Source organism: Marmota marmota, unplaced genomic scaffold (genome assembly GCF_001458135.2).
Source record: "Marmota marmota marmota unplaced genomic scaffold, marMar, whole genome shotgun sequence".
In the NCBI taxonomy this organism is placed as follows: Eukaryota; Metazoa; Chordata; class Mammalia; order Rodentia; family Sciuridae; genus Marmota; species Marmota marmota.
In genome coordinates, this window is record NW_026000026.1 from 55,748,792 (window position 1) to 55,771,606 (window position 22,815).

The 22,815-nt window shown below is 35.0% G+C and overlaps 1 long non-coding RNA gene and 1 pseudogene across 1 annotated transcript; one reads left to right on the top strand and one right to left on the bottom strand.

Moving 5' to 3' along the window:
* Positions 1-1,954: 1,954 nt before the first annotated feature.
* On the top strand, positions 1,955-21,109 carry LOC107148700 (annotated as a pseudogene).
* On the bottom strand, positions 3,284-21,109 carry LOC125619073. Its single transcript, XR_007350563.1, has 3 exons — positions 21,098-21,109; positions 13,462-13,472; positions 3,284-3,401 (listed from the first exon to the last, which is right to left on the bottom strand). It is a non-coding gene; the product is annotated as an uncharacterized LOC125619073 (long non-coding RNA).
* Positions 21,110-22,815: the final 1,706 nt, after the last annotated feature.

The following is a 22,815-nucleotide window of genomic DNA, read 5'->3' on the forward strand; positions in this document are numbered from 1 at the left end:
GAGCTTCTGTCATTTATAAATAGAAGAGTTTCAACTACTGTAGGGGGCATGGTAAATTTTCTCTTTTTTACTTGACAATATTTGAAAAATGTCACAGATGTCATTTTTATACACAAAAATAGGACAGGAATGAATTAAGATTAATCAAGTATCTGAATCTTGATCTACCAACTAACCTTACAAATTGTTGTCAGTCTTTTGGATTCTCATTAACATTTAATAAAGACATTTGTCAAAATTAACCAATGGACCCATCAATTGTTAATTAAATTCTCCAAAAATTTCTCCTCATTAGTATTTAAATATGCACTTTGGAAAATATGTATGATGGATAGTGTGAGATTTGATAATGACAGATGAGCTGTTTACCTTAAAGTCAAAAATGTTTTTCAAGTTTTAGATTTGGAAATTAAGCATCTTTAATTTTTAAACAAGGAAAATATAGTTGTTACAGCCGAGGAACCCCACTCAGACAAACTTGATGTGGAGCATGATATATTCTAGCTTTTGAGCTTATGGTGCGAATGGATGAGATTCTGGGAGCTCTGGGAAGGCTGAAGTGTGTTTTCTATGTGGGAAGGATGTGACTCAACGGAGGCCAGAAAGCAAACCAGTAGGTAGGCAGCTTCCTGAATGTTTCCCAGTGATCTCTATCTGCTGGTGTTCCCACAATTTTTGTGAACACCTCCTCTGGAATGTGAGCAGGACCCAGTGACTCCTGCAGACAGCAGAACATGCAAAAATGATAAAATGTCGTTTCATAACTTAGATTATAAAAGACTATCTTCTGTCTTGCTCATTATCTCTCTCCAGAGGTTTCTTTCAGTTTCCCTATGGTACTAGTTTGTTAAATATCAGTCTCTTGATTGACAGAAGGATGGACATTTATTTACTGCATGCTTTGGGCTGGATTCTCAAACAGCCTGATTCCAGGAAGACTCAGCTGTTTGGTGCCATGGGAGACACTAAAGGCCTCCCATTGCAGGGTCTTAAATTATCTAAACAAAAACATACAAAAAAGGAAATTCTGGGAAATGAAATTCACATCAAGCCAAGTTAGTACATCATAAAGCAATCAAAATCACTGAGGGTGCAGTATGTCTATCATGATGGGAGAAATGCACAGATTCCCATATTTATCAGTGTCTAAGATAGTGAATTGTTTCCTTATCATCTCCTGAAGCTAATTATTTTAAGTTAACTTAATTTTAGAAGAGTTTTAGACTCATGAAAAACTTGTTATGGTTGCTGTATATTCTACATTTAGCCTTCCAAATTATCCTTATATTACATTTGTGTGGTATAATTGTTACATTTAATGATTCAAAATAGATTCTTCATCACTAGAGTCCATGTGTCACTCAAATGCTTATTTTTTTTTCTGTTCAGGACCTCATTACATCTTGTGGGCACCATATTATATTTAGTGCTACATCTCCCTATGCTCCTCTTGGCTGTCACAATCTCTAAGATTTTCCTGCTTTTTTTAGATACTTGACAGTTTTGAAAAGTGCTGGTCAGGTATTTTGTGGAATGTCCCTCACTTGGGACTTGTAGACTTGTAGGATGTTTTCCTTTTGATTAGACAAGCATTAAGTGTTTTGGGGAAGAAGACCACTGAGGAAATGTGCTGTTTTCATTATATTACATTCAGGTCACATGCTTTCAACATGATTTATCTGGGCTGAGATATTATTTGTCTATTTCTCCACTATAAATTTACTTCCCCCTGCTCTTCATGCTGTATTCTTTGGAGAATTACTACAAGCAGCCTGAACTTAGTAGTGGGAAGTTGTGCTTTACTTTGCAGAGGAGAGAATATCTGCATAAATGACCCTATTATAAATAACCCTCTTGCATCAGGGTCTTGAATTATGGCTACAGTTGTATGCTGTGCCTGGCTTTTCATGGAAAAAAAAATCTTTTCAAATGGGTCTGAATGGTTCTTTGGATCATGTCTAGTAGCTCCACAGATTATAACAGCAGAGAACATGGAGGCCCAGAGGGAATGGGCCCCAATGGTATTATCGAGATAAACTGGAATGAGATTGTTGATAACTTTTTTTGATAAGAATTTAAAGGAGCCTCTTCTTCCAGGCATTTATGCTTATGGTTTTGAGAAGCCTCCAGCAATTCAACAGAGAGCTATTATTTGCTGTATTAAAGGATATGATGTGATTGCTCAAGCTCAGTCAAGTACTGGCAAGACAGCCACATTTGCTATTTCTATACTGCAACAGTTGGAGATTGAGTTCAAGGAGACCCAAGCACGAGTATTGGCTCCCACCAGAGAACTGGCTCAACAGATTCTAAAGGTGATTCTGGCACTTGGATACTATATGGGAGCAACTTGTCATGCCTGCATTAGTAGAACAAATGTTCAAAATGAAATGTAAAAACTACAGGCTGAAGTACCACATATTGTTGTTGGTACACCAGGGAGCGGGTTTGATATGTTAAACAGAAGATATCTTTCTCCAAAATGGACCAAAATGTTTGTTTTGGATGAAGCAGATGAAACGTTGAGTCTGGGGTTTAAGGATCAAATCTATGAGATTTTCCAAAAATCAAATACAAGTATTCAGGTTGTGTTGCTTTATGCCACAATGCCAATTGATGTGTTGGAAGTGACCAAAAAATTCATGAGAGATCCAATTTGAATTCTGGTGAAGAAGAAAGAATTGACCCTTGAAGGAATCAAACAGTTTTACATTAAGGTTGAAAGAGAAGAATGGAAGTTGGGCACAATTTGTGACTTGTATGAGACACTGACTGTTACACAGGCTGTAATTTTTCTTCAATACAAGGCACAAAATTGGACTGGCTCACTGAGAAAATGCATGCGAGGGACTTCACAGCTTCTGCTCTGCATGGTGACATGGACCAGAAGGAGAGAGATGTTATCATGAGTGAATTCTGATCAGAGTCAAGCTGAGTTCTGATCACTACTGACTTGTTGGCTCATGGGATTGAGGTGCAACAAGTGTCTTTGGTTGTAAACTATGATCTACCTACCAATCTTGAAAACTATATTCACAGAATTGGCAGAGGGGGCAGATTTGGGAGGAAAGGTGTGGCTATAAACTTTGTTATTGAAGAAGAGAATAGGATTCTTTGTGACACAGAGACTTTCTACAATATACAGTGGAGGAAATGTCCAGAGTGTGGCTGACCATATTTAATTCCTGGGATGAAATATATTTGAATGCAGTGCTCTCTGTTGCTGAATAGGTGATCACAGCTTCTTTGGGAATATTTGAATCTTGTCTTAATGCTCATAATAGATCAGAAATACAGATTTTGACAGCAAAGCGACATTAGTTGTGAGCTCTTGTGAGGAAAGTCATTGGCTTTATCCTCTTTAGAGTTAGACTGTTGGGGTGGGTATAAAAGATGGGGGTCTGTAAAATCTTTCTTTCTTAGAAATTTATTTCCTAATTCTATAGAAATGGTTGTATTAGATATTATCTATAATTTAATAATATACTTGTGGATTAAAAGATATAAGTGCTGTATAAAATCAGCCAATTAAGTTAAACTAGCATATCTCCTTTTATTATGTTTGTCATTAGCCTGAATAGAAAGGCATTTAAAATTGTTTTAGAAAACATTTGAATTCATTTTTTTGATATTGTATTTATTTAATAAAGTATTTAATTAGTGCTAAAGTGTGAATTGAAGCCCTAGCAAGCAATCATAAACTAGTCAGGGTGAAACCCCCAGTAAAATTGCCATATTGCACATATCTTAATGAAGTTTGAATGTTAAATTCACTTTAAAAAAACATTCCTTTTTTTGTGTACCATAGATGGAAACCTGGGGTGCTTAACCCCTGAATAACATCCCTAGCCTTTTTTATTTTTATTTATTTATTTTTTTTAATTTTTGAGACAGGGTCTTGCTAAGTTGCTTTGAACTTTGCTAAGTAGCTCAGGCTGGTCTGAAACTTGAAATCCTCCTGTCTCAGCTTCCCAAGTCACTGAGATTATAAGCATTCACCACTGTACCTGGCTTCTTTAATTTTTTGAGGTGAAAGCTTAGATTATTGATTGTAGATCTTTCTTCTTTTCTGATACATGCATTCAGTGCTACAAATTTCCCTCTGAATACTGCTTTCATGTCATTCTACAAATTTAGATAAGTTGTATTTTTATTTTCATTTAATTAAAAACATTTAGAAAATTTTCTTAGACTTCAACTTTGACCCATGTGTTGTTTATGAGGAATTAGTTTAATTTTCAAGTATTCAGGGATTTTCTGTCCTTGATTTTTAATTTAATTTAACTGTGGTGTGAGGACACAATTTGCATGATTTGTATTGTTTAAATTTGTAAAGGTATGTTTCATGACCTATACTGCAGTCTGTCTTGGTGAGTGTTTCACTTTTGATTCTTGTGCTAGGACACTCATCATAGATTGTTTTAATTATTTGGTCAATACTCGGTCCTTTTCTGCTAAACTCTAAGCTTATTGCAAGAAACAACCATCTCCATTTCTGTCTTAGTCACCACTCTATCACCATTCTTAGCGTGATTTCTAGCATATAGTAGGTGTTTGCTCAGTGAAGGGTAACAGCACTGCATGTCCATCATCTCTAGTCTAGCCCTCCCTTTTGGTGACCATCTGACTCATCACCCATCTATTGAAGAATTCTGTCTCATTCAGGCCTGAAGATCACCCAGACTCTGGCTCACAGGAGTTTTCTCCTGACACATCTCATGCTGTTTTTACTCCTTTCTAGACTAAACAACTGAATGAAGAGGACAAGGCAACAATTACTACATGACATGGCTTCAGGTCCTTTAATTAAATGTATAGCATTTAGTCTTCTAGTTGGTAAATCTTGTTCTTTAAAACAGTGCATATATGATAGTATTATGGTTTATATACAGTGTCCCCCAAAAGCTCATGTGTGAGAGTATGCAAGAAGGTTTGGAGGAGAGATGATTGAGTTACGTCCTTAACTTAATCAGAGAATTAATCCCTGATGGACTAACTGAGTGGTAACTGGAAGCAGGTGGGGTGTGCCTGGAGGAAGTGGTTCACTGGGAGTGGGGCTATGGGGTGTATATTTTGTAGCTGGAGAGTAGAGTCTCTCTCTGCTTCCTGATCATCATGTGAGCTGTTTCCCTCAGCTACACTCTTGTGCCATGATGTGCAGCCTCACCTGGAGTCCCAAGGAATGGAGCCTGCTTTCTATGGACTGAGACTTCTGAAACTGTCAGCCCCCAAGTAAACTTTACCTCTTAAAAGTGTTCCAGTCAGATATTTACAGCAGTGAAAAAACTAAGACAGATACCAATGTGTCATCATTCTGATGTATATAATCCCAGTAACTGCAGGAAATAATGGGAGTTTTACATGTTTGTGAAAAACAATTCAATTTATCACTTTGTAAAACATATTAAGGAGAAAAGGGCACCAACAAGTTAGCCTGTTCATAATTGTCATAAGCATTACCATTATGAATGAAACTGGAGGATGACTGAGGCCAAGATGTAAATTTTGGAGAGGGAAGAAGTAATGCAAATTGATATTGATTTGGAGTCTGTGTTCAGGACAGAACAGGGTTAAGAGAATCTGTAGCAGAGAGACCACAGTGAAGATGGTAGCCATAACATCTATGCATTAAAAGCAAGTCAAGGTCTCTGTTAACACTAGTTAGACTCCCTCCACTGTTAGTTTTTTCTTCAAAGTCAACTTCTGTGGAAAAAAATAAATTACATAAAAGTAAAACCCCTGTCCACTGTTCTGAATGCAGCATGATGTAGTGGTTAAAACAAACAAGTAAACAAGCAACAGAAATCTACTTAAGGTTTTAGAAAGCTTGTTGTATCCTTGTGCCTCCACTTATGAAGAATGAATTCTCAAAAGTGTTATCTAAAGTTTCTCAGAGTTAAGTAGAGATCATAACAATAATAAGCTTTTTGTGATAATTAAATGAAACCACTCTAGTAAAATTAAAGGGAGAGGCTTGGCACGTAGTTGTAACTCACTAAATGTTAGTTTCCTCTCTTTCTTCTCAGAAATCAATGAATAAACTGAGTAACTGTATTGACAATATGGATTGAGTCATAGAAATAAGCCTTTAGATATATTGGCAAAGCATTAAATATTCTGTGGTGATTTCTATTTTGAGTTTTTCAGTTCTTTTCTGGAAAGTACTAAATCTGAATGAGTTAAGAGAAATTAAGAAGAGATAATCTCTTAACTATTCAATATAGTTAGCCAGTGTTTGCAATATTGTGTCAAATTCTTGCTACTATAATTTAAGAGAGTGCTGACAAACTAAAGTTTAGTTTTAGAAAATTGGCCATTAAAAGCTGTGTGAGCTTTGAAGAAACCCAAGGAATCTGTACAACTGCTACTTTCTCACATACATTGTTTTTAAAAACAGAGGGGAACATCTGCTAACTTGTAGATTATACTTTGTATGTTGTAGCTAGTGATATTGTAAATGTTCATACATCTCAATTTTCTTATTTATCTGACCACCAGCAACTACTATAGGAAAACACTAACTATGTACTCAAAGACTCAAAGTTGAATAAGGTGTGGATTCTGTTCTAAACATTCCAGTGGGGGAAGATTTCTATTCACAAATTACTCTGAATTAGAAGAATGAATGAGAAAGGAATGATGAGCAGTATTGAGTAAAGAAAACATCCATGTGGAAGGTTTAGTTTTGTTTTGTAGCAAAATTCTAACCTGGGTTTGCACAGGTGGAAGAGCAGGTGATGGAACTCTTTTTAAAAACTCTGGTTCAGTTTTTAAATATTTCTTTTCTAAGAAGCCAAAATATATGAAGTGTTAAAAAAGAAGTGAATATATAGGAATTTGAGGCTCCAATGAATATATATTTTCTTCAATTGTTGGTTTGATTTGCTTGTGTGTTTCTTAAGAATCAAACACAGGAGAAAGTACTCATGGAGCAGGAGTAGAAATGTATGAGAACAAGGGAGACAGTTTCAGATCCTGCCTCTATAGCACAGGTGGTGTATGGTACCTATGATGGTGAAGAAAAATAGGGAGATTGGGCATCAGTGTTAGAAGAGCATCCTCTCTTTCTGAGGCTATGGGAAATATGAATAATTAAGCAAAGTAATCCAATCGAGAACCTGTAACTGAAGGGAAGGAGTAAACATTTTCTGGAGGAGATAAATGACTACTATCATTTGAAATTGCTAATAATGAAAAACTAATTTAGAACATGGAGTTAAAAAACTGTTGCATCCCTGCAGCTTCCACCTGCGTTAGTGTCAGGTAACCACAGCAACCTCCCACCTTTAGAACAGCTCAGCTTCTAAGAACATTTCCAAGTCTTCTGAATTTCAAATACCCTTGCCTTGATCAAGCCAATTAGGTAAACTTATAATGAACATTATAACAGGTTTTAACACATTACTTGATATTGATTCCTTTTTATGTATGTTTTTATTAGCATATTATGGTTTTATATAATATTGGGTTCATTTTGATGTAATCATGCATGCATGGAATATAATTTGCTCCATCTAAGTCTCCAATACTATTTCTTTCCCTCTTCTCCTTTCTTTACCCTTCTCCCACTCTCCTTCCTCTACTCTACTGGTTTTACTGGTCTTTCTTCTATTCACTGATAGCTTTCTTTCTTTCTTTTTTTAAAAATATTTTTTTTGGTTGTAGATGGATGCTATACATTTTTTATTTTATTTATTTAGTTTTATGTGGTGCTGAGGATTGAATCTGGTGCATCACACATGCTAGGCAAGCACTCTACCACTGAGCCACAACCCCAGCCCTGAATGATAAATTTGGGAGAGGGTACTAGGAATTGAACTTAGAGGCACTCAACCATTTTGCCATATCCCCAGCCCTATTTTGTATTTTATTTCAAGACAGGTTCTCTCTGAGTTGCTTAGCACCTCACAATTGCTGAGGCTGGCTTTGAATCCGTGATCCTCTCGTCTCAGCCTCCTGAGCCGCTGGGATTACAGGCATATGCCCAACCCTCATTGATAGCTTTTTAATTGGTGCTTTATAGAACATAATGAAACTCATTGTGGTGAATGTATGCACATAGAGTAGTCTGGTCAATTTCATTCCACTGTTCTTCTCTTTACCGTCCCTTTTCCTTCCCCCTCAATTGCCTTCCTCTACTTCAATTGATCTCCCTTCTATTTTAATTTTTTTCTTTGACAAAAGCAAAGTTTAGTTTATTCTCTCCCTTGGGACCCTGGAAAATAGTCTTTACTCTTTTTGGTTTTGTTATGTTTAGCCAAAAGTTATTAACACTTTGATTTCTTTTTTTTAGTGTTGCTATTAAGTAATAGTTGAGATTAAAAGTACCAATATAAGCTTTTTTTTGAAGAAAAATGTTAGATAAGTAGTAGAGTCTTTATTAGATAAGGAATAGAAGTAAAAGTAGAGTCTGTCTATTCAAACTTTAAGAGTAAAAGATTCAGAGTATATGTATTCAAAATATTTCATACTTTTTATTCTGCCCTTAAAATAAAATTTAGAAAGAATGTAATCCTTATTGTGACTCTGAGGATTGATTTTGTCCCAAAATCTTATATTATGCCAGTTGCATTATCTTAAAAATGAAATTATTATCTATTTTGCTTCCTTATTCAATAATCTTGGGTATAAATCATTTAACATATGTAAAATTCCTTACGAAAGGCTACTATTTTTCTTTTAAAGAAAAGAAAAACCCATAACATTCTTAATGATAATCTTACAGAGCCTTTATTTAAATCACAGAACTTCCTTGTCTATGGTAGAGTCAGATGACATTTCTATATATATTCTTTTGGATATTTTACAGCAGGAGATCCAAAGATGATTTCCACACTCTTAGAAAATTCTACTGAATTTGATTTACTGGGGAAGTTTTATAAATTTTATTTTTTCTGAGGTAGCATAAATTTTTGTTAGTAACATAAAATTCCTTACTCTTAGGGTTTCAAAAATATTTTAGATATAAGGAAATATGGATCATAACATGTTGACATGGAAAAAAGAAAAGGGCTTTTTTTTGTTTGCATTGTGTAAAATGGGTGACCTTTTGAATCTGAAGTAAAACAAATTAGCAATGACAGCTTCAGATTTTCACTGATCTCTCTTGAAAAGCATTATTGCAAATTGTATCTTAGCAGAAGTGCTTTTTTTAAAATAAAAATGAATTATTCATGAAAAATCTCTTCATTTTATAGTGCACCTGCTGAGGTTTTGCATTGCCTATTAAAGTGTATGCAAAAGCCATGCAATTAAACATTCACTATCAAATTTATTTTCCTTTGCTAATGCCTTATAATGCATCATAGGAAGGGCAATGACAATCATGTATTTGTATTCATAGAACATTAACAAAAACTAATTAGTACTTGAAAAGGTCACAGAGAAGATCAGAGGAAGACTTACAGTGGCATTTAGCCAGAGGTCTAAATGGTGAGGGACACATTGTTTGTTTTGCATTCTCTTAGTATCTTTTAGAATTAGTTCAGACCGTCTACAGCAAAATTTTATAGCACTTGCCTACAGCAATAGTCAAAGAAGATAATTTCCCACATTGTCTATTTATGAGACGTCTAGCTCTAACAGGTATCTCATTAGTTTATCAAAAGGGTAAGAAGTGAGATCTCCTGGCTCTGAGCTCAGAAACTGAACATGCTTATGTTAAGGACTTCAGTACCCTCAAAAGGTCTTTTAGTTTTAGAGAACAAAACAGTTAAAATGCACATGAAGATCACTACAAACTACACACATAAAAAAATATATTTCTGTTGTATTTTTGTATATGTAAATATTTGGTAGAATGTATACTCAGAATTGTTCATTTTTCTTTTAGCTTTAGACTTGTGTAACAAAATCATTTCTCTGGTGCCTGACCATATAATAGTTAAATTTTTTATGAATTTGTCATATATGCAACCACTCATGTATTTACTTTTTCTTTTTTAAAAAATTTCATCTATTCCTTCACTTATTTAGCAAATATGTTTTAATTATTGTGCTAGATTCTAGTGATACAGAGCTGAACCATTTAATGAATCATTAAAAAGTTTAAGAGTAGTGGAAGAGATATTATGTAAATCTAGTTATATTGTAGTTGGATAGGTGCCATGATTGATTTTTGCTCAGGTTGCTTTGGAAACTTAGAAGTGAGGCATCTAATCTCTCAGATGTTGGAGGAATGTCAGTAAAGAGTCTCCAGAGAAAATTTCATTTGAGAGTATCTTGAATGGTGACATGATATTAGCAATCTGATAAGGAAGAAAACTATATTCTAAGGAGAGGTAACAAAAGAGGCAAGAGTCAAGAGTCAGCATGTCATGTCAGGAAACTGCACTTAGGGTACAAAATAGGGTGATGGTGAGAGACATGACCAGGGGCTAGATTATGTGGTACTAAGTACCATTGAACTCATCCTTAAGGCAATGATGATGAGCCATTGGACTGCTTCAAACTGGTAGACAATGGTCAGAGCTGTATTTTTGAAAGTTCATTCTAAAACAAATAGACTGAAAGAAGAGAGACTAGAGGTAGAAAATTATAATAGTCAGTAAGGTAGGATAAAACTGATAAATCAGTTTCAGATAGGCAAATAAGAAGCTGGCAAAGTAGAAATTTATTTGGAAGCATAATCAACAGGACATAGTAACCAGTTTGATATGTGGGATAAAGAAAAGTCAGTGAGGCAGTGACTTTGTTCAAGATGAGATCTACAGAAGAAGGAATAGATGACAGTGGAGCTGTGTCAAGGTTTTGCCAAGCTATTTTATGGTACCACAAAGTAGCAGCTAACCTATTAGGAAAATACAAAGGTAGAAAGAACACTGTACTTGGAGGAGACTTGAACTTTACTCCTAGTTCTTGAAAAGCTTAGTGCATAAACATACGGCCTATTTAAATACTCTGGTCCCCAATTTACTTTCTGCTGCAACACATGGAAGGTTAGACTACAGTTGACCTTAGAAATAGTTTAACAGTTGTATTTTGATTACAGAAAAATTTCAATACTCTCAATTAAATCCGTTTTTTAAATCTTGAATAACATACAGAAGACCATGGCTCATAATAAATTTGAAAAATCAGGAGTAGCAGCCAAGGGAGCATATGGTACTGTGTACAATTACCTTTTCTGGTCCTGGATTAAAGCAAATTTTTTAACTTGGTAAAATACTATGGAAAATAATGATGTTTTTACTTTTATGTGGGAAATGTAGTGCTTTAATAATTATCACTTTTACCAAAGTTTAATTAAATAATAATTTAGATAAATCAAAATAACTAGAAAATTTTCTTATTATAACATTAAAAGAAAAATCAAACTATCTTTAGCTGTATTAAACTATAAGATAAATACATGTATTAAATGCTAAGATAAGTCAGCTCAAAGTATTAGCATAAGTCCTGCTTTTTAAATATGAAGGAATTTCATTATCTTTAATAAAACTTGAAGGCTTTTGGAAAATGAAAAATTTCTTTGTAAATTTTAGTAAGATACTTATGTTATTGAAGTTGAGTCAAATTTTGGGACTGCAAAATTTGATCCCCCTTTATGCAAATGCAAAGCTGTTAAGATTATATCACCCCTTGCTTGGAGCCCTTCATTGTGTTTTCATGTACTGAAATTCTAATGCTATACTATACAATGCATTAGAGCTTTCATATTAACTAGGCCTCCTCCTTCATCACCCCAATTCTCCTTTCTTTTCCTAACATCTGCAACCACATCCAGCCTTCCTGAAACACCTGTAGCTTCCTGGAGGGCCAATTTGCAGCTGGCCTACTGCTCCCTTTTCCTGAACTTTCATCTCTCCCTTTCCAACTGAGTATCACTTTTCCATCATTATTACTTAGGTATCCCTTTTTCTGGGCAAACTTTCTGATTACTCCATCCCTTCCTCCCTTTTTTTGATAACCTTGATGTGCTCTTTATTCTGCTGCAACAAAGCACTGAGTTTATTTGGTTTTCTTGGCCACAGCCCTTACCGGACTATGAGCTACTTGAAGGCAGTATGTTCGGTCTTCCTTCATCTTTATTTACTCAGGACTTCATATTTCATCTGACCACATGGGTAAATGCTCAGTAACTTCTGGCCAGATGAGTGAGTGCATAAGCGAGTTGATGGATATTCCAAGCAAGACTTGGAGCATGTGTTTTATTTCACCCCCTTTGGTAAAGATTCTTTGACAGACAGAAGACAGCCTCGGAGAATGGCGAAACCAGCACTTCTCTCTTCATATTTATCACATTCAGCTCTTCCTGCTTCAGTTCTGGATGACTAGGTATTTTAATTGTCAGCAACTTTCTGGGTTGAGAGAGAATCAAATTAATTTGATTAAAGCTACATCTTTATAAAACAGGGAAGATAACTGCTCAGTTACATACCTATTTTTGAGGTTAAAAATAGATTATAAACATATGGTATCATATTGTTTTTTATTGATACCATCCTCAGTTCTTTGTAACTGACATCTATAATTTAATATCAAGATTTGAGAGTACAAAGTACATCTGAATTTAATAATATCCTATGTTTGACTTATTTTTATTCTTGTTGGTACCCTGCTAGTCCAGGTCCTTGTAAACTCTCACTTCAGCCATCATAATGACTTCCTCCAAAATCTTGCCTCTTATGTACAAAATCTGTCCTTACTGACTGTCAAAGTGATCTTCTGGAAGAAGAGAGAGACCTTTAATGTACTGGTATCATTGTTCAGAAACATTGTTCCAGCTGCTTATCAATTTATATTCCTTGGCTTAGTTTATTAAGAAAACCAGGTCTAGATTCAAACTGACTTATCTGCACAGCTGCTTCTTTGTTATGTATTATAAAATCAGTCAAATTACAACCTCTGAATTACATAAGTGTAAGCAACTCTTTACTCATGGAAATCCTTTTATTTTTATCTTTGCTTTTCCTTTTCTTTCACTCTGTTAAAATTAAAATCTTGGCTCAATGTCAAAGCACCTAAAAAATTGTTGGTAGTTTTTTTTTTTTTTTTTTTTTTTTTTTGGTGCCTGACTGATTTAAGCTTCTATTATCCCTTCAGTAAAATGTAATCTTCTCCTGTGCTTTCTTGCATCTCAAGCGTCTGTGATCTCCTAATCATTCTGTGTTATAATACAATCAATTATACACATTTGACTTCTCTATCAGACTTTGAGCTGACCTCTGTCTGGATGACTTTTTGTGGGAGAATGGCCTTAAGAGATAACATGTACACAGAGTCAGTGGAGTGAAGGTGGAACATTTTGAACTACCTTTTATGATATATGATTTCCAGTTCAGGAAATTGCACTGTGTTTTCCCATGGACATTGTTGAGTTGGTCAATATAAATTACCTGAATACATCAGAGGTTACATAAGTTGCAGGACTAACTTACATGCTATGTGGATATACTTGCGTCCTGTATCTGGTATATCACCTTCAAGATGTGGAGGAGATTGTAAAATAAAATTAGAAACCGGAGGATGGTCTATGACATTGTGAGCAAAGAGTGTGAGAATATTTAATTCAGCCAGGGGGAAGCTTGTGGTGGTTTTCTCCAGTTTTCAATTATCTGGTGTCTGAACATTTTTTTTTTTCCTTTGAAAGCAAGGTCTGTATGTCTTAGATATACAAAATATATCCTTTTTGCCCTTGTTTTTCATATTTATAAGCTTTTCTATTTTAACAAAAAAACAGTTATCTCAGACACTTAGAGTAAAATTGCTAGCTGCTTAATTCTTTTTTTTTTCATTTGTCAATTTACTTAAAATGGTGTTGGAAGGAATATTTGTTATCTTAACTGATTCCTGGAGACATTCTGGGCTTCTCACTGGAGATCTGGGGCATCATGGTCTCATCTTAAACATATCTACAGGAAATATTTGCAGTTTGCTACTTCAGGAAATGACTGTATTCTCTATTTCCTATTGAGTCTTCTTTTGTACTTTGTTATCTTTCCATACCCCCTTCACCCATGGCCCATGAGTTGTGACTTCCACACCATAGATATGTAAGCATGTGATAAATAAAATAATACTAATTGTTTTATATTTTAAAACAAGTTCATTACATATACAACAAAACAAATGTATAAAAATGTCCAGCAGAGCTTCTGCAAGCTTGATGAATGTTCCTAACCTCCACCCCCAACTCTCTGTACGAAGTTGGCAAGCACCAACCCTAGAGTTGACACAGTACCAGAAGGACCAGCACAAGCATAGTCCATGTGATTAGGGAAAGCAGCATTATGACAGGAAGCTGAGTGACTGTGGTGGGACTAAACCAACTTTCTGGGGAAAGACAGAAACTACAATGACTGTGCTGAGGCTATCAAGAGACACAAGAGCTTGAAACTGGGAGGATGCAGGAAGGGAAAGCGAATAGTTCCCCATTTCTGAGCTTCCTCCTTTGTTTTATTATGGGGGCAATAAAATCTTGAGGTTATCTTCATATCAAAAAGTGTACAATTTTAAATTAATTCAATATGATTTTTCTTAGAGAGGAATTCTAAGGTAACTTGGAAATAGTTTTTAATACTTTCTTTTCTGCCAATACTGAGTTCTTTTGCAATTTAGTACAAATGACTATTGGAAAAGTTTTCTTAATCTTTGCTGACTGAATTGACATGAATCTGTCTACCTTTATTCATTATATCCTTATGATGTGTGTATTTAATTCATATGATTTTGAGATTTCTAAGACTATGTGAATGGATTTTTGAAGTTGGGGTAGAAGACAAGACAGCCATCCTCACTTGAGATTTTAAAAGGACATAAATATTGATTGCATAAAACTTATTAAAAATAATAAGATTTTGTTTTTACCTAAGGATAAATTATAGATAACAATAGTAACTCATTAAAAAAGTGGAGGAAATGCCTTATGGTACTAAATACAATATTCACATTGTAAGGATTAGCCTACTGGAAAAAGAAACCCAAATAAACAAAAAAGTTTATCTTTCCATCTGTAAGAGCACCAAGTAATGTTCACATACAACGAAACTAAAATAGTCTTTCTTGTCTGACCCATGTCAGTTGTTTTCAGATGCATACGGCATGGACAGTATTTCTGAGGCTTAGGCTCCTGATGGAGAATGCCTTTCTCTCCTAATGAGAAATCACAGAATACAGTTCTGAAGCCTTCAGAATTGTCATGACAAGGCAGAGAACAACAGATGGTGCCTCAGGCAGACTAATCCTATGTTACTTAATACCAAAAGCAAAACTGTCAACTGTTTCAGGGAAAACATAGAGCCCGGAACTGAACAATTGATGAGTAAACATGAAAGAAATTGATTTTGAAATATTTGGTTTGAAATGTATTTTAATTTTTTCAGTGTAAACACACATTGTTGCTGATTTGGAAACCTAAACCATTGTTTGGATTTTAAAAATAAGTGCTTTGGAAATGGCTGGGAAGAAAATTCTCCCAGGAGGCCTTTCACTAACAATTTTTAAATGAACCCAAATAAAATGAATTATAATGCATTAGTTTGAAGATATTGTTTGAATGTTAGTGTGAGTGAGCCATAGGTCAAAAGAAGCAATCTTTTGGAATTCAATAAATGCATTTGAAACTTATGGAATTTTATCAGAATTTGATATATAGTAGATTCATCTTGGACTCTCTGTAAGGGAGTTTGTTTGTTTAGGAGGAGAATCTTATTATATTCATAATGTTATGGTGATATTACACTCTGAAGTGCTTTTGTTCTTTACAAACAGAAGTTCTGCTTCTCATTAAAATTTATTTTTTAAATAAAAACAAACTTTAGAAAAATTAAAATAAAAAATTATTCTCTGTGGAAAATACAAATATATTTTTAATGTAGGAAATGAACTTCTTCCAACGTTACTTCCTAGGAATCACCACTATTAAGAGTAGTAAAGAACAGGTAAAACATCCCTATTTTCTTGCTCTACATAATATATGTGAGTTTATACACACATACATTTTTTAAAAATACAAAATATAGCAGTGTTGCTGGGCATGTGGCAGATTTCTATATTCCCAATGACTAGGGAAGCTGAAGCAGGAGGATTGCAAGTTGAAGGACAACCTGAGCAAGTTAGAGAGAGCTTGTTTTAAAATTAAAAAATAAAAGGAGTTGGGGAAGTATTTTAATTATAAAGCATGCTTGGGTTCAATCCCAAGTACTGAAAAAAAAATTCTTGTACAGGTCAGTGAAGCAAATGATGAGAGAAAATATTATGATAAAAAATTTTAAATGAATTCACCCAACTAAAGTTAAATGCCTACTATGTGGGAAGCACCATGTTAGGTTTTGTGTGGTTATAAATAAAGGAACCTTAAGCAGCTAGTTAGCAAGATGGAGAGTAAAGAAAAAAAATTAGAAAATGTACTAAGCAGAGAAACACAGAAGAAGGGTCTCCAGCCCAGTTGAGAGAAGTAGAAGAGCATTCATAGAGCTTGAAAGTCTCCAGCTTTGGACTTCAGAAGATATGATTTAGCATATTATTTAAGATTGCTTTATCTTCTATCAGCTATGTGTCCTTGGGTGAACACTCTGAGTTTTAGTTTTCTCATCTATAAAATGAGGATGGGGCTGGAAGTGTGGCTTAGTTGTAGAGTGCTTCCCTAGTATGCCTTCGGCCCTGGGTTCTATTTCTAGCTCCAAAAGCAAACCCAACCAAACCAACAAACAACAATGAAAAACCAATATAGCATTCCCTCATAGGATTATTGTAAAGAATAAACCCATATGTATATTTAAATGTTTATTTAGAGAAGTGTCTACTCTAAGCAGTACTTGCATGGTGAATGCTTAATAAGAATTCATTATTTGACATTTGTTTGGCCACTAGGTAGAAGAACATATGAGTCTCTTGCATAGGAGGGAGATCTAAGATGACTATACAGATTGGGGGCCAACAGCATTTGTGTACTAGATGAAACCATGGATGTGATTAAAAATGACCAGATGGAATATCAAGCATAAAAGTAGTAGTAAAGACAGGGTCAAGTGGAGCACAAATTCACACCCCTAAAAACACACTAAAGAGTGGTCTAAAAGGAAGGATAGAAAAAACAGTAAATAGTTGGGTTCATGAAAATCAAGGATGAAGAGATTTCAAGCAGAAGTTATGAATATCAGGCATAGCAGCAATATCAGGTTATGCTTAACAAAACATTTCAATCTAATTTGGTGACTCAGAGTTCCTTAGTGAGCAATAGCATTGGAAATGAGTTGGAAGTAGACAGTCTTGGGTTGATGAAAAAGTAGAGAAAGCTACTGGCAGAAAGATCTGGGAATCTTAACTATAAAAAATAAGAGGAAATATGTAGTGAATAATTGCTATCCATAACTTTGAATGTTTTTTTGCCACAGTTATATTTGAGGAGATACATATGCTTAAACTGATTACACAGTGTATACATATATTGAAACATCACATGGTACTTGATTAATATGTATAATTTTTGTGTTTTTATGTATCAGTTGAGAATTACCTTTAATTAAAAAATAAAGGATGATGGGGAGATGTGGTGTTTAAAAAAGTAAAAAGAATGGCAGCTATAAGTCAAGGAAAAGTTCTGTATGAAGGTGTAGAGTTAACTGTGAGATAGTGAGTGGAGAACAGAGGATGAACGAGAAAAGTCTGAAGTTAGTGAAGTACAATCGCAGGAGGAGGGTGAAAGTTTAGTCTTGAGCAAGGAGGATGGGTTGGAATACAGACAAAGAATGATAGCTGTCAACAGTCTTGCTGTAGGGATTAAATTTTTTTAAGTTGTTGATGTGGCAAATGCACCTGGCATTATTGAACTTAGATAGTCCTTTAATATTTACAGTAATCTCAGGGAAATGAGTTACAAAGAGTTATGGATAGTTGGTGACCCAGATGACTTTGAAGACCTTGTCTTTGTCATAAAACAAATCAACAGGGTTGTACAATTCTGTCCTTCAGTACCCAAGAGACTGACTGGTTATAGAAACAGGAACACAAACCTTAGAATGTAGTCAGGCTCAGGGTGGGGTGAGAACTAGTAATGGGAAATGAATAGTGTACTACAGGAAATCTGTGAAGAAAATTTGAAAATTATACACTGATAATGTGAATAAAATGGAGAGAAAAGGGACTGTAAGAGGGTGATAATAAGAAATGACACTTGTTGTAAAAGTAGTAATAGTGAGAGAGTGAAATAATGGGATATTTGGGACAGAAAAAGATAATTAAATTTTTGATTCTAGAAGTGGAACTCTTCACCTTTTTTTTTTTTTTGTAATATGAATGTGGGTGGCAGAAGTGGAAATAAATCAAGGTTCTGTGAATTGGTGTGAATTTTAGTTTTTAATAGGAAGAATGTCATCAAAATTAAAACAGGATCTATTTATGGGACTTTGCTCTGCACATGAGATAATGGACCTCCTTTAAAGGAGAGGAGGATAAATGCCCTCAGTGGGGGATTCCTTAAGGGCAGGTGCTTATTTGCGGTTGTGTCTCATGTTATTGATGCTCAGCTCAGGCAGTACCCATAGAAGAAACACAAGAAGTATTTGTTGGGTAAATTAACAAATTAGTAGATAAAATTAAGGCTAGAACTAAAACTGGTTAATTCCAGTTTATGATCTTTTAATAATTCTCCCTCCTAAAAGATTGTTACCAAGGATATAATGAATTCAGAAGCCATTTCGAATTGTAAAGTAGTATTTTTCGATTAAGCTGAAATTTTGAAAAGTGCTAGAGTTACTAAAGCTGATATTCATTTTGATAAGAATGAAATGACCTATAATCCTCTGTGTGTGTGTGTGAATTTTATAGAGAAGGCTTCCAAAACACAGATGTGCCATACAAGTGTTCCGTCCCTCTCCAAAACAATAAACACTCTCGTGATGTTTAACAGCACTGTCTTGAATCCAAACACAAGGATTCAGGAGTATAGAGTAATTAAAACAGTATTTATAAAAGTTTGCAAATGTTGCACCCAATTGCTTATTTTACTTGAGACAGAATTTACAAATGCAGAATACAAATGAGAGAGAAGGAATTTTATGGATGCTTTAGAGTGTGCCACTCTTATATGACTAAAGCTTATATGAGTAAATAATGGCAATGTCTTTAATGTAAAATTTAGTGGCGGATTTGTCATTGCTTAACCTTTTCTTTTTTCCTTCCTTCCTCTCTCCCTCCCTGTCTTTCTCCCTTCTTCCCTTCCTTCCTTGCTTTTACTTTTGCTGAGACACACCATTAAATGTGCCACACCTCTGCTTGATAATTACATATTGGACTATACCACAAATGTTTTATTTCTAGTCAAAAACATAAATTGTCTGTTCCTAGATATTTTTATTCACCTAGAGATTTTGCTTTAATATTCTGTTCTGGAGATCTCTAGTTGGTCAGCAAGTCAGGTTTTTTTGTTTGTTTTTGTTTTGTTTTATTTCCTTACCTCTACCCTAAAAAATTAGGGATAAGATATTTATTATAAAGTTGATAATGAAAATCATTCAATACAAATTTACATACACCTGTGTGAACTATGAAAATTGCTGATTACACTTAAATTTTTATTTAAAATCTTTAAAACTCATTTAAGAGAAACTTTTGCTTAGCAGTTATGCAGAACAAGAATATTTGCTTTTTGGCATCATTTTAAATTGAAGCTAACTTTACCCTAATTTTCTACTGAGCTTTTCAGCAAAATAGTTAACATTCTTTTATATCACCGGGATGATTTCCCACTTACATCAACACATATCAGGCTTCTAATAATGTTTGTAGAACAATTTGCTTATTCAGGTAAAATTTGCATCCAAATACTTTGATGAGTTCATCCCTCTTTTAGGGACAGTGAATAAGGCTGGCATAATGATTATTTATCAGGGTATACTGTGGTGGTACTAGCTGTGCTTACAGTATAGACATTGAAATCCTTGCTTTAATGTTTTGTGGTCCATTTGCTTCCAAAAAGGTTGAAAGCAAATTGTAACATTTGGAGGAATGAAAATCATCCCTCAAATATATAGTGACCAGAATTTATGTTGTAAATTAAAAAAAAAAAAAATCAAAGTGTTGGGAGTTTTCAGTGATTAACTCTACAAAGATATCTATCTACTTTTTTATGTTTACTATTTTCTTTAAAAATATTAACCATAGCTGGCCATGGTGGCACACTCCTGTAATCCCAGTGGCTTGGGAGGCTGAGGCAGGAATATCGCAAGTTCAAAGCCAGCCTCAGCAATTTAGCGAAGTCCTGAGCAATTTAGTAAGATCCTGTCTCAAAATAAAAAATAAAGGACTGGGGATGTGGCTCAGTGGTCAAGAGACCTTAGGTTCAATCCTTGGTAACAACAACAACAACAAAAGACTATTAACCATAAATGGAGCTCCTATTTTTAGAGTTAAAGATCCATTATTTTCTAATAATGACATACATTTAGGCATTCAGAGCATATTTCTAGTATTTTATAATGAAATTCAGACATTATAGTGCCACATTAGTAAGTAAAGATACTTAGTAGTGTGGCACTATAATGTCTTTTATCTTTGATTTTTGAAAACAATAAGAAATACATTATTTTTACTAATTATTCTCGTAGCTAATAATTTACACATAACTAAAGCTCATATTTAGATTTCAAAATTTGGGGTCAAAAGTAGTTTCTTTTCTAAATTAGTCACAGAAATGACAAAATAGGTCCAGCTTAATCAACATTTGACTCTAATAGTAAGCATTAATAGCAGATAAATTTTGCCGTCATCTCTGTTGTAAGCATTTAAATTTTCTTTTAAGTACCTGCGTTAAAATGCCTTATCCACATATTTGTCACCTAAATTCTGTGAATTAAATTTTCTGAGCATCAGTTTCTTCCTCTGTGAAATGACTGGAACAATAGCTATCTCTAAGTGCCATGAGGATTAAATAGAGTAGAATTTTGCCCTGATAGTTATCTAGTAAGGAACAAACTGGTAGTAATAAAAGAACAATACGCCCTTATTCGCTGCTTACTATATATTGCCACAGAGAGAAGAGGATTCTACATATGGGACTGTAGGATCTGATAAGGGCCTCAATACAGTGTTCTACATAATCTCCAACTGTCTATTTATATACCTGAGAGTTTTTTCTACAAAAGAGGAAAGCTCCCACAGTGTAGGGAAACTAATGCTCATTGGGATCAGCAGTTAACCACTGAGATGGGAGAGAGAGTATTCTAGATGCCTGTGTTTTGGTAGGAGATATGGCACAAGCTCTAGTGACACAGCGTTATCTGGCTTGCTGATTTAAATATTGTTGGCTATCTTCCTTTCCTTCTTACTTTATTTATTCCATATCAGCGATTCCCACATTTCTTAAAGAACTATTTGCACACAAATCTTTGTTTCTGGGTGTGCTTCCTGGGGACTGCCAAATGAAGAGAATATTAATGTCAATTGAATAGTAACCTCTACCATTTAGCTAAGCTCAATATAAATTACGTAAATTTGATAAATGTTGTAAAATAGACATAAAATCCAATCAAGACACAGATGAGAGAAGAAATAATTCTTAAACCTGGCTGGGGCTCAAAGAGGTATGTATGGAAATAGGGATATCTGAGCTGGATGTGGAAGATGAGAAATAGTCTATATTCATCACAAATATATATAAAAAAACTATCCCAGGAAATTAAATAGCATGCACCAAAGAATAGTGAAAAGGCATGACATATCCTAAGAATGTTGAGTAGCCCAGTGTGGCCAAAATAAAGACAGCATGGGGCCAGGGGATGAATAGCTGCTGATGAGGCTGTGGCCACAGTGGAAAAGACCGCCCATCCTGAACTCACATGCTGAATTTATTCTTTTGGCAGTGGGTGGGCATAAGAGCTACTTATAGATAACAATGACTTGATTACAAATGTGCTTTTAAAAGGGCACATTTGTAACATGATGCACATTTCAGACATGAAGTGCATAAAAGCCATCAAAGAGGCTACTGCTATAGTATAGAAAAAATAGAGAGGGCTTTACCTAATATGATGACTAATTGAATTGGGAACAACTTGCTGATGCAAAGGGTGTTTTAGCTAATGAATCAAGAGGATTAGTGAAACTCTGTCTCTAAAAGAAAAGGGCTGGAGATGTAGCTTAATGGTAAAGTACCCTTGGGTTCAATCCCAAGTACCCTCTACCAACTCCCCTCTCCCCCACCAGTAAAACCTACAGAATCAAGAGGATTGGAAACAAAAGGTGAGGGAAGAGAAGAGTCTATGATGACCATAAAGTTTCTACATTAAACAAATATTTGGATTGTGATACTTTTTTACTAAGTTTCAGAATTCAGGAGAAAGTGAATATATAATCAGGAACCGATAATGAATGTAATTTTTGATATGACATTTGCATGTGGAGTAAATTAAAGGTGGCAGAGCAATAGAAAATCTATCATCAGTAGATCAGGGCAGTAAAGGCTCCTGTCCAGGGCTCTGTGTGTTGAAAGGACTAGCTTTGGGGTGCCCTGCATCTGTGTTCCCTCCCTGAAATAAGGGATTGTATTTACCTAGAGCAAATATCCTAGCCCCTGGGTACTTAGGATCCCCAAGTCTTTGGTTGGCTGGCCCCAAACACACTTTGAAGGTCTATACAAGTCTTTTACTCATGTTTTTCCTCACAAGGATGGGTCAAGCAACCCAGTCACACCTACACCCAAAGGGCAGAACAACTGCATGTGCTGGGCATGAAGGGACAGCACTTGGACATGCAGGCTGAAGTGCCCATGCAAGACATCTTATGGTGTGGTTTGGAGTTGATAGTAGGAGGAAAAAAAAAGGTAGACCATAGGATGCTGGTTAGTAGCAGGCTCTTCATGTGACATCGAGTTCTGGG